We start from the raw sequence: 11,899 nt of genomic DNA, 5'->3' as shown, positions 1-11,899 counted from the left end.
CTTTATTTATTAACATCAAAACAATAATGTCTAAATTTGAATTTTCAATAGTCAAAAAAAGACACTATTATTATTATTATAAGTAACACATGTGGAATACTTAAGTCTAGTGTTCGGATTTCAGAAATGTACATCTCCAAAGCTCTATTAAATAACAACAAAAATAAAAAATCAACTGGGAAGTTTCCCAATATTATTTATAAATTAAAAAGAAAGTGACCTGAATATAATTGTATTGGATAAAATATCAAAGCAAGGCTCATCTGCATTTCCTATGACTCACTTCACTTTTCTAAGACAGAACTGGTGTTCTGATGACTTTTAATGGATGTATGAAGTCAGTTCACATAGATATACTGAACATAAAAAATCAAGGACATTTCTATAATGATTCTTAAATGTTTTGAATTATCCTCAGATCTGAAACAAATCATAGGTTTGTGAATGCCCTGTGTGTGTGTGTGTGTGTGTGTGTGTGTGTGTGTGTGTGTGTGTGTGTGTGTGTGTGTGTGTGTGTGTGTGTGCTGTATATAGCTGTAGTTTAGATTTTAGACACATGAGGGCGTTATCTCATTCTCATTCATCTTTTGGAAAGATGGAAAGAAATATCTGTCCTCTTTGGCCCTTGAAAAGATATGGGAAGCATTTTCTCCACCCTTCTAAAAGCTGATTAACCTATTAATGTTTCTATCCCAACTATGTACCATTATAAGCATTTTAGTATTTGCATTTAGCAGTCTATCAACCTTTCAGAATTGACCTGTGACCCATTCTTAGGTTGCCACACTCCCATTCAGAAGCACTGCTTTAAAGAACCCAGAAACCAACACACAGATCTGAAGAACCTAATTTAACATCAATATATCTAGTGATATTCAAAGTTTTCCTGAGCAATCACTGAGCAGTGCCATGAATATTCTAATGACCTGCTTTTTATTTCTGGTCTCGAGATGCCAAGTAAAAACTGCCAAAATGAGCGATCCAGAGGAGAACAACAACCATTTAAGTGTTACTTGGAGTAAAAATTTATTTGCAGTTGTCTGTCATAACAGCTCAGAATTATTAATGATATCAATGTAACTAACCTTGGACCATCGCTTTATGTCATCTACAGACTCAGGTCAGGCACTTCGGGGGGCCTAGGTAGCTCAGCGCGTAAAGACACTGACTACCACCCATGGAGTCGTGAGTTCGAATCCAGGGAGTGCTGAGTGACTCCAGCCAGGTCTCCTAAGCAACCAAATTGGCCCGGTTGCTAGGGAGGGTAGAGTCACATGGGGTAACATCCTCGTGGTCGCTATAATGTGTGGTTCTCGCTCTCAGTGGGGCACGGGGTGAGTTGTGGGTGGATGCCCCGGAGAATAGCATGAGCCTCCACACACGCTACGTCACCGCGGTAACACGTTCAACAGGACACGTGATAAGATGCGCGGATTGAAGGTCTCAGACGCAGAGGCAACTGAGATTCATCCTCCGCCACCCGGATTGAGGTGTGTCACTATGCCACCACGAGGACTTAGAGTGCATTGGGAACTGGCATTCCAAATTGGGGAGAAAAAAAAACATGTTTTTTTTTACAAATGTAATACCTTAAACATTACATTACCCACTAAGAATATACGCTGTTGCGAGTGAATACACTGGAGACCGGAAATTGAAAACAGTCGCATCGTGGAACACTTCCGCGTTCAGGAAAAAGGTGAATAGTCAAATAAAGATCTCTCTACTGTAAGAAATTATTCTTTGCTGAACATAATATGCCAAAAAAAACATTTATGAACCTTCACTGTTAAGAGAGTTGGCAAAAATGAAGCAATATAAAATGCACAATTTATCTGTTAGTTTCAACAGGATAGTCCAAGTGTCTAATTATTTCTTATAATTAATAACAACATATCTGACTTACTAACCTCTCTATATTCTCTTTTCTATTTTGTGCTCCATAGTAAAAAGAATAGCTTTTGAAATGTGCTTGCAGTTACTTTAAGAAATCCCATCTGCTGACTTCACTGTAAGCTCCCTGCATCCCATAACTTCAGTACCGCTTGTTTGATAGCAGACAAGTGTAAAACATTGTTGCCAAGGCAACTGCTTAATTCTTTGTATGCCAACCCCCCACCAAACATACAGGATTTACAATGCACTCTTTAGAGAAGAGGATTTACTTGTGAGGATTAACACAATTAAATGTTTTAATAGAGTTAACCAAAACAAACTGTATAAAACAGAGACAACTCAAAAAATGCATCTGATGCATACATATTTTAATGAAATAATCAGTGTCAGGGTATTTTTAACCAGGTCAAGATAACTATCACGCAGGTGTATCCTTTGTGCATGGAACACACACACACAGACGTATCCATAGAGAACTGCTGTGTATGGATGTATGATGATTGACCTATATGTTAAAAATAATTGTGATGATGAATCATATGAGATGGCCTAAAGCTAATGCTGTATACAGTGAGTGATTCTGTGTTGAAATTTGACATGAGCATTACACATTTATTTCACCAGAGGCAAATGAGATGTTTTTTCAGTAATCAGGAATGTTCCGGGTTAAGCTCAATCAACAGCATTTGTGGCATAATGTTGATTACCACAAAAAATAATTTTGACTCACCCCTCATTTATTACAAAAAACAGAAGAAGCAAAAAGCACAGTTCCAGTGAGACACATACAATGGAAGTGAACGGGGCCAGTCCATGAACACTAAAATATATACTGTTTGAAAAGTATAGCTACAAGATGATAACAATTTTCATGTTTACAAGGTTTGAATGTGATTAAAATCCTTTTCTGTGGAAAGTTATATTCAATATTACAACTTCATTGGCATTCCAATGTAATGCAGTAAACCCTGTAATGTGATAAAAGCCGTAACACAAGTAAATCCCTGATTTTATGAGACTTAAGATCATGCTATATCTATATCATCATGATATACTGTAAATGATGACTTCAGTAGGTCTAACATTTACCATTACAAAGTTCTTCTTCCTGATGAAGGTCTGTCACAGGGAATCAAACTAATATCTGAAATGAAAAGAGACCACACTGCAATCAATGCAAAAAAAAAAAAAAGAAAAAAAAAAAAAACATGCAATAATATCTCCGACAATCACACAGATCTCTCCAATCATGTGTCCAGGCATTAAATATATGGTTGCTCTAGTTTAGTCTAATAGTACAAGTTGTATGACCATCAGCATATACACACACAGGATGTCCTATTTAAGTGACCCTGAGATGCCCCGTTCTTCAACCTCCAGGAACTATAAATTCACAGGATGCACCGTTGACATGCTCTTCCCATGGTCTGAGAGAAGCCCTGTGTTCCAGAGCGGTCTTTCTCTGGAGAAACAGTCTGAGATTTCTGGTTAGTAATTAGTAGAGTTTGTTCATCATGGTATACTCCACATTTCTGTATCAATTGCCCTTTATGAAGTGTGTGAGGTTTTGTGCAGCACTGTGTGATTTGAACTCAATATTTTTTATTAACATTGGTGCATCCCTTGGCAATTAGATTGTACACACAAAGAAATCTTATGAACTGGTTTGTACAAAAACATATGACTTTTACTTCCATAGAGAAAAATAAACAAACCAACAAACTATTATATTATAATTTTTCCTACAGACTAATATCACAGTGAGATCTTTGACAGTAGGTTGACTTTTCTTTAGCAAAAATCAGTTCTGTTTACTGAAATTAAAAACACTGCCCACAGTAGCCAAAGCGGTAAGTGTTGTTGAGCATATGAGCACAGATGAGCTCCATTTTCCAGGTGAAATGTCCACTGAGGGGCGCCAAAAGAGAGTTGTGAAGCGAGTTGTTTTCAGCTGTACAGGCTGTAATACAGTGAAGGAATTAATATTTTATAAACTATATCCCCCAAACTAAACCTAACCATTAGTGGAGTAAAAATATAATGTAAGAGGCAAAAATGCAGCCTCTGAACTGCACTCATCAAGCTCTTCCAGTCATGCCATGGCATGTAAAAAAAAAAAAAAAAATTCCTGTTGAATTTTGGTGAAAGAACTGGCAGCTGTGGTAGCCAGAATCACTGCAAAATGTAACCATGTGTATGTCATTTGGGTAATGCAAAATAATGCAATAAACCTTAAATAAACAACATATAATCTAACATAAAACACCCCAATGTATTGATATCAAAAATAAGAAGAAGCATAAATATTTCAATAAAATATGATCTAATGCAATGGGTCTCACGGGAACTTTGGGAAATGCCTAGTTATTACCAAAATTGTAGCAAAAGTTTAGAGTAAAACTACATATATTGTCGTGTTAATCATAGTATAACTTTTCAAGGTTAGCTATAATGTAAATCATACATTTACTTCTAAAAACATAATTTTTTGTTATATTGTTACATATAATTATAATTTTTACTGTATGGGCTTATAGTCCAAAAGAGAGGGGAAGCTCGCACACAATGTGTAGAAAAAGTCTTACAATTCTTTAGTTTATGGAGAGGCCAAAAAGTGCAAAAGTGAAAAAAGAGCACTTTTTGGCCTCTCAATAAACTAAAACATTTTAAGACTTTTTCTACACATTGTGTGTGGGCTTCCCCTCTCTTTTAGACTATAGTATGATTTTTTGAGCTTATGCACCAGAGCTACTTGGAAATATAAGTCCGTTCAGTATTTGGCGCGGACGTCTTTACAGCTTTTGTTCTGCTGTTGGTTTACTACTGTGTGGGACAACCATAAGGTTAACAAAATTAATAGTTTTTACAGTAGAACTTTACATGTTTTTCCATTAAAATTATTATTATTTTTTTTTATTATTTTTTTTTTAGTTTAGTTGATGCATAATGTGTCCATGGACTTTTTCTTTTGATTTAAGGTTAAAATGTACATAAATGTTTAATGGGACGTGTATATTTTAGGTGTTATTACTTTTGTTTACTTTTAAGCTGTTCAAATTTTTAAGCACTTTTTTGCCTTCACTAAATCATTAGATGCTTAAAACATCAGGCAGTGCTCTGATAATCCACATTCTGTGGATAATCCAATACTCTGTTTAATTAGGAAATTTTGTATCATCTATAATATTGTTCAGTGTTTATGGCAAATCAAATGTTGTGAAAGTTGTCTGGAAAAGAATCCAGACTGTTGCAGAATGCATATGTTTTGATATGTCCCCCCAATCTTCCTGTTTCAATAGGAAATATATCAACACAGGACAGAAAATTGTACTAATAATGCCATATTATGGGGTCTTTAAGAAGGGATCATAAAAGCTGCATGCATGATAATGATAATAATGTGCTGTTTAAAATAGCTTTAGATTGTAGTAAAGCATATTGCACATGTCAGCTTTACAAAAACATCTTAGGTCATCTACCCTGTTATATATTTTGGACCAAAGTATGATAGCCATGTGACTTTTAGTTAAGAAGCTGAAACCCGATAGTGCCTGTAGTGATACAGCATGCAGTGTGCAACTCTTGCGGATTTCAGCTTATTTAATTAGTACTCTGCAATGCATCATTTGCACAAATGCCTCCAAAAGACTAATGAAACAAATGGTCAGTTGTTCAAGACGTGCGTGTATGAGCATAATTGTGCAGCAAAGATTATGCATATGACCTATTTTCAGTGTGCTGCTTTGATGTTTTCAAATCAGAGCTTGTGCTTGACTCTGGCTCAAATGCTGCTCTCTCTCTGTCTGTCCCACCCAGTAAAAGTGAACGCATGGAAAACTGGGAAAACAGAGTGTTTCCTGGACTGTGTTCGACATCTGCTCCCAGAACAGGAAATACTCCCCCAAAACCTGAGGCTCCTTCAAGTCCCCATTCACACACATTCATTAAAACTCCCACTCTGTCCACCAACACACATTTTCACACTCTCGATAGAGAGTCTGGACTTTCTTTTGTTTAGTTTTTGGAAACAGAATCTAGCAGCAGTGATTTTGTATAAAAGAAGAACTGAATGGACTTTGAAGTCAGTCTTGACTTGATATTGAGTAAAAGATGTAACTGTTGTGTCCCATGGATATTTTCAGATTAATAAAGACTGATTCAACATCATGGCAGAATTCTGTGGTAAATAATAAAAATCAAACCTTGGGCCGTGCAATTGCTCAAAGTGGAAGAAACATCCATATAATTTTACTATATTTTATTTTCTGTCTAGCTGTTGTATCTCTGAGTACTGGATGCTTCCGTTACCAAAGTACAATTTCTTGTGTGTGTGTGTAGTTGGCTAATAAAGATCTATAATGCAGTAAACAATATTCTTATCATATACACTTCAATTCATTTTCAGTATCAGCATGTTGAATTGTGACATTTACAACAATGAATAATAACAGTGTAATAAACGTCTAACTTCATTCCTGAGCAGTTTGGTAATGTGTATACAGAGGCAGGCATGCTGTAACTGAATCCATGTGTTGGAGAAACACACAGACTTAGTGTTGTGAATGTCCATGATGTCAGCTCCTTTATAAGTTTTCATCATACATACAGTTGTGCTCAAAAGTTTGCATACCCTGGCAGAAATTGTCAATTTTTGGCATTGATTTTGAAAATATGACCAATCATGCAAAACAAAAAATGTCTTTTATTTAAGGATAGTGATCATATGAAGCCATTTATTATCACATAGTTGTTTGGCTCCTTTTTAAATCATAATGATAACAGAAATCACCCAAATGGCACTGATCAAAAGTTTACATACCCTTGAATGTTTGGCCTTGTTACAGATACACAAGGTGACACACACAGGTTTAAATGGCAATTAGAGGTTAATTTCCCACATCTGTGGCTTTTTAAATTGCAATTAGTGTCTGTGTATAAATAGTCAATGAGTTTGTTAGCTCTCACATGGATGCCTGAGCAGGCTAGATACTGAGCCATGGGGAGCAGAAAAGAACTGTCAAAAGACCTATGTAACAAGATCATGGAACTTTATAAAGATGGAAATGGATATAAAAAGATATCCAAAGCCTTGAAAATGCCAGTCAGTACTGTTCAATCACTTATTAAGAAGTGGAAACTTCAGGGATCTCTTGATATCAAGCCACGGTCAGGTAGACTAAGAAAGATTTCAGCCACAACTGCCAGAAGAATTGTTCAGGATACAAAGAAAAACCCACAGGTAATCTCAGGAGAAATACAGGCTGCTCTGGGAAAAGACAGTGTGGTTGTTTCAAGGAGCACAATACGACGATACTTGAACAAAAATTAGCTGAAATATAGTGCCAAAAGGATTGATCTGTGTAATTTTAGCTAACTTGATCTTGCCTGCTAACGCTGATGAATTGCAAGCTACCTTGACTCGTAACTTTCAAATAATTTCAACGATCTTCTCTTTATACTAAAAGTCAGGCATACAGGATAAATTTAAGTAAATACGCTGGTTTCAACATATGACATACAAAACATACAATAGTGCATCATAACAGTGCCATGCAACAGTAAACTGTCTGGTATAGTTCGGTAGTATGTAGCTCTATGTGTGTATCAGTATGCTATGTTAGCTGATAAGTAATTTTAGTTTAGTCTCAAAGTTTGTAGTAAAACAATCACTGTGTAATTTTAATTATGCTACGTCATCTGTCAGCATGATGCCGGTGGATCATGTTCAGTCTCTTTGTACGTTACGTCATTGTTTTGGCCGATGCTCACTCACTCGCGTCCCTATGGAGTGTGGCACGTGCGCGAGCACGAGCAACAGGTAGTTGGCTGCAGTTCACTTAACGGCCACAGGTGTTATTAATAACAAGTGTTTCTGAATCTTACATACTGCACCTTTAAGATAATCATCACAACAGCAGATCCAGCAGAGACATAATGATGAGTTAACACCAGAAAACAAGACAAGATACATAAGGAAACGTGACATGATCGGAGTGGAGCGCTGCTTATTGGTTTTCATGTTTTAATCAATCAGACAATTCTAAGGGGATGTATTTCTCAGTAAGTTCGGTTTGGTGAAGTGTTAAGTAAATGATGTTTCTGGTAAAGTTGCTGTGAAATGTGAAATTTTAGCTATTTTATGAGTACAGTCATTTCATTAACCATCAAACATATAAAAGGTATAAATAAAAATGGTTTAAGATACCAGTCGAATGACAAAATATTAACATTATAGTCATAAAGGTAAACTTTTGTGGTGGCCTGGCGCTGCTAAGAAACTACTTTATTGCTCAACAGCTTGCAGCCACAGTGCTCTTATTTGGGCATATATTTCTGTCAGTTGGCGGGTAATAAAAAATCAATTTCAGGTTTTTTGGCATTGATTTAAGTGCAAAATACTACACAACACCTTTTCATAATGTTTTTTGTTGTTAAAATAGCCAGATCTATCGGATATTTCTCACCGTTTCCTTATAGGAATGTATGAGTAATTATGGTAACAGCGCTTTGCTTTTCCCCACAAGTGGGCGGGGCCTCCTTGCCGACTGTATCTATGGGGCGTTAAAGTGAAAACTCATGTTTATCTAAAAACAGGTCCACCACAGCAATAGAAAACACACAACTGCACGCAAACCAGAAAACCGAACATACTAAATATGTCTGATGAGTTGTAGTTGGAGAATAGATGCATTTCTATGTCCAGCCACATTTGTTTGAAACAGAGTACTCAATCAATCAGAGAGAGACAGAGAAAGCGTGAATGGCTCGTCTCCATTCTGAACTGGTATGTGTGTCTGACAGACCTCCAACTGAAGAGAGCAATACCTCTAGTGAGATGCAGGCTTCAATATACTGTTATGAGAACGTTTTTAGAATGGTGCCAGTCCATAGCGGGCGGGGTTTCCTGCTGCGATAGTGATGGGAAGTCTGTTTCTTTTCTGCGAACCGGTTCTTTCGGACGGTTCATTTCAATGAACCGATTAAAAAAAAACTATTCACCAGTTCATTTACATCATAGCGTAATGACGTCACTATACATAATGCTAATACGCCGGCGTCGTAGAGTACACACTGAAACACATTCATTAAAGCCATATTTAAGCGCACATTGCTGATTATTACATTTTATTTAATTCAGTTATAATAATAAGGGCATTTATTGTCATCAGTGTTTCATTCAGTGATCTTACAATACATCCTACAATAAAGTTTTGCACCTAAAGCATCCAATACTGACTTTGAGGGTGCGAACATTTCAATCTAGAGATGTAAATGAATTTTACTATTGAATATTGTAAAGTCAGATTGTATTTGAAGTTGTTATGAGCTGGATCATGGTTTTTGTAAAAAAGGGTGAGTTGATTAAGGCTACTTTAATCACTTTATATGCTTTAGACATGTGTAGAAAATCAGCGTTTGTACTGTATATCATTCAAGTCCTCAGTTCATGCATGCTCATCAGCAGCTCACTGATCAGCAGTTCTCAGTATTATGTCCGAAAGAGGCAATTCTAAGTTCAATGTACTGGTGACTCGCGAGCTGCTGTGATCAACTCAATGTACTGTTGACATGAGAGCTGCTGTCCCCGGATCAGTGTACTCTTGACATGAGAACTGCTGCGAACGACTCGATGTTCTATTGACTCAAGAGCTGCTGTCCCCGGATCAGTGTACTGTTGACTCAAGAACTGCTGTGAATGACTCAATGTACTGTTGACTCGAGAGCTGCTGTCTCAGGATCAATGTATTGTTGACTCAAGAACTGTAGACTAGATCATCTTCATATGTTGATAAAACTGTAATACAATCAAGTCATAAACATATTTCCAGTATGTTTTGTTTGTTATACTTTCTGCTGTTCAGCAAAATACACCTGAAACATACATTTTGCCCCTTAATCAGATGCATGCTCAATGACAGCAGCTCATCAGATCTCAGTATGTCGGACACCTCTGAAAAAGGCGATTCTCAATTCAGTGTACTGTTGACTCGAGAGCTGCTGTCCCGGGTTCAGTGTACTGTTGACTCGAGAGCTGCTGCTCCAGGATCAGTGTACTGTTGACTCGAGAGCTGCTGTCCCAGGATCAGTGTACCGTTGACTCGAGAGCTGCTGATCCAGGATCAGTGTACTCTTGACTCGAGAGCTGCTGTCCCGGGATCAGTGTACCGTTGACTGGAGAACTGCTGTCCCGGGATCAGTGTACTGTTGACTAGAGAGCTGCTCTCCCAAGATCAGTGTACTGTTGACTCGAGATCTGCTGTCCCGGGATCAGTGTACTGTTGACTCAAGAGCTGCTGTCCTGGGATTAGTGTACTGTTGACTCGAGAGCTGCTGTCCCGGGATCAGTGTGCTGTTGAATCGGGAGCTTCTGTCCTGGGATCAGTGTACTGTTGACTCGAGAGCTGCTTTCCTTGGATCAGTGTACTGTTGACTCAAGAACTGTAGACTGGATCATCTTCATACTTTGATAAAACAGTAATACAATCAAGTCATAAACATATTTCCAGTATATGTTATACTTTCTGCTGTTCAGTAAAATACACCTGAAACATACATTTCACCCTTAATCAAACGCATGCTCAATGTCAGCAGCTCATCGGTTCTCAGTATGTCGGACACCTCCGAAAGAGGTGATTCTCAGTTCAGTGTACTGTTGACTCGAGAACTGTGACGAGCGACTCATTGTACTGTTGACTCGAGAACTGTTGCGACTGGAGCGTTCAGTCCGATTTGTGAATCGTCCTAGTTGGAGTGGTTTATTGCAAAGAAGAGTTAGGAAAAGCAGATATCACCAGTTCTAGGATCATATTACTCCCGGTTAGTCAGGCACACCCGAGAGACAGGTTAAGATAGTGGATCAGTGTTGACTCAAGACTCAAACTGTTTCAAACGATTCAGTCAGATTTGGTGAACTGGTTCAACTCATGTACTAAAAAGAAATGGTTCAAAAGAACGATCTATTCACGAACTGGACATCACTACGTTGCGATGCCGAAAATAGAAATCAAGCATCGACATAATGTACCGTCGCTCATCACGGCTGGTTAGGACCAAAACTCTGATTAACATAGAAAATATACCTTTTATCGTGTGTCATTTGCCATCAGGTTAGGACACAGTGTGATTGTAGCTGCCTTCAGCCTCCTCTGTCTATCTCTCTCATTTTGATTGAGAAATCAAAAATAAGGCTGGGCATAGAAATGCATCTATTCTCCGACTACAAACTCATCATACATAATTACTAAGTTCGGTTCTCTGGTTTGTGTGCAGCTGTGTTGTGTTCTGTTGTTTCTGTCACTGTGGTGGACCTGTTTTTAGATAAACAGAATGAATTTTCGCTTGAACGCCCCATTTCACAAGCGGAGGCTGTTTGAGCTTGCTCTTGTGCAGTCTCATGAGTGGCAGTGGAGATCAACAGTCGGTCAACAGTTTCACTAAATAATACATTAGATTCTGGTTTGTTTCTCACCAAAGTTCATCATGCTTTCATAACAATCATGAGTCTCATGGAATAATTTATTAGACTTCTGAATTATATTTTTGCATCCTTTTGGAGCGTGAATAGGTGGTCACCATAAACTGCCATCATGTGACATCACTGAGCACAATTTTTTTTTTTTCACAATTCCTCCCTTTGTGTTAAGAAAAAGAAAGAAAGTTAGATGGGGTTATAACAAAACAGGGGTGAGTAAACAATTACTGAATTTTCATTTTGGGGTGAACTATCCCTTTAATACATGAATTGATTTGTGCTCAAATAGAACTTTTACAATTCACTTAAAGTCAAGTGACTGCAGTTTTTTCCCTCTCAAAAACTTGAGTATATAAAACAAAAACCTTTTTAAGGAGCAAATACATGGCTAGCAAGCATACAATATAAATTATGAAGGATCAATAGTAAAAAATTATATAGCCTATGCCTACAATTGAAATAAAAAATGGCCATAAATTCGAAAAAATTTACAACATTTCTAGTTTTTACAAGTTTAGGGTTCGGTTTTTC

This window comes from Myxocyprinus asiaticus, chromosome 13 (assembly GCF_019703515.2).
Source record: "Myxocyprinus asiaticus isolate MX2 ecotype Aquarium Trade chromosome 13, UBuf_Myxa_2, whole genome shotgun sequence".
Lineage (NCBI taxonomy): Eukaryota > Metazoa > Chordata > Actinopteri > Cypriniformes > Catostomidae > Myxocyprinus > Myxocyprinus asiaticus.
The sequence above is the reverse complement of the archived record's forward strand: the minus strand, read 5'-3'. Positions refer to the sequence as shown.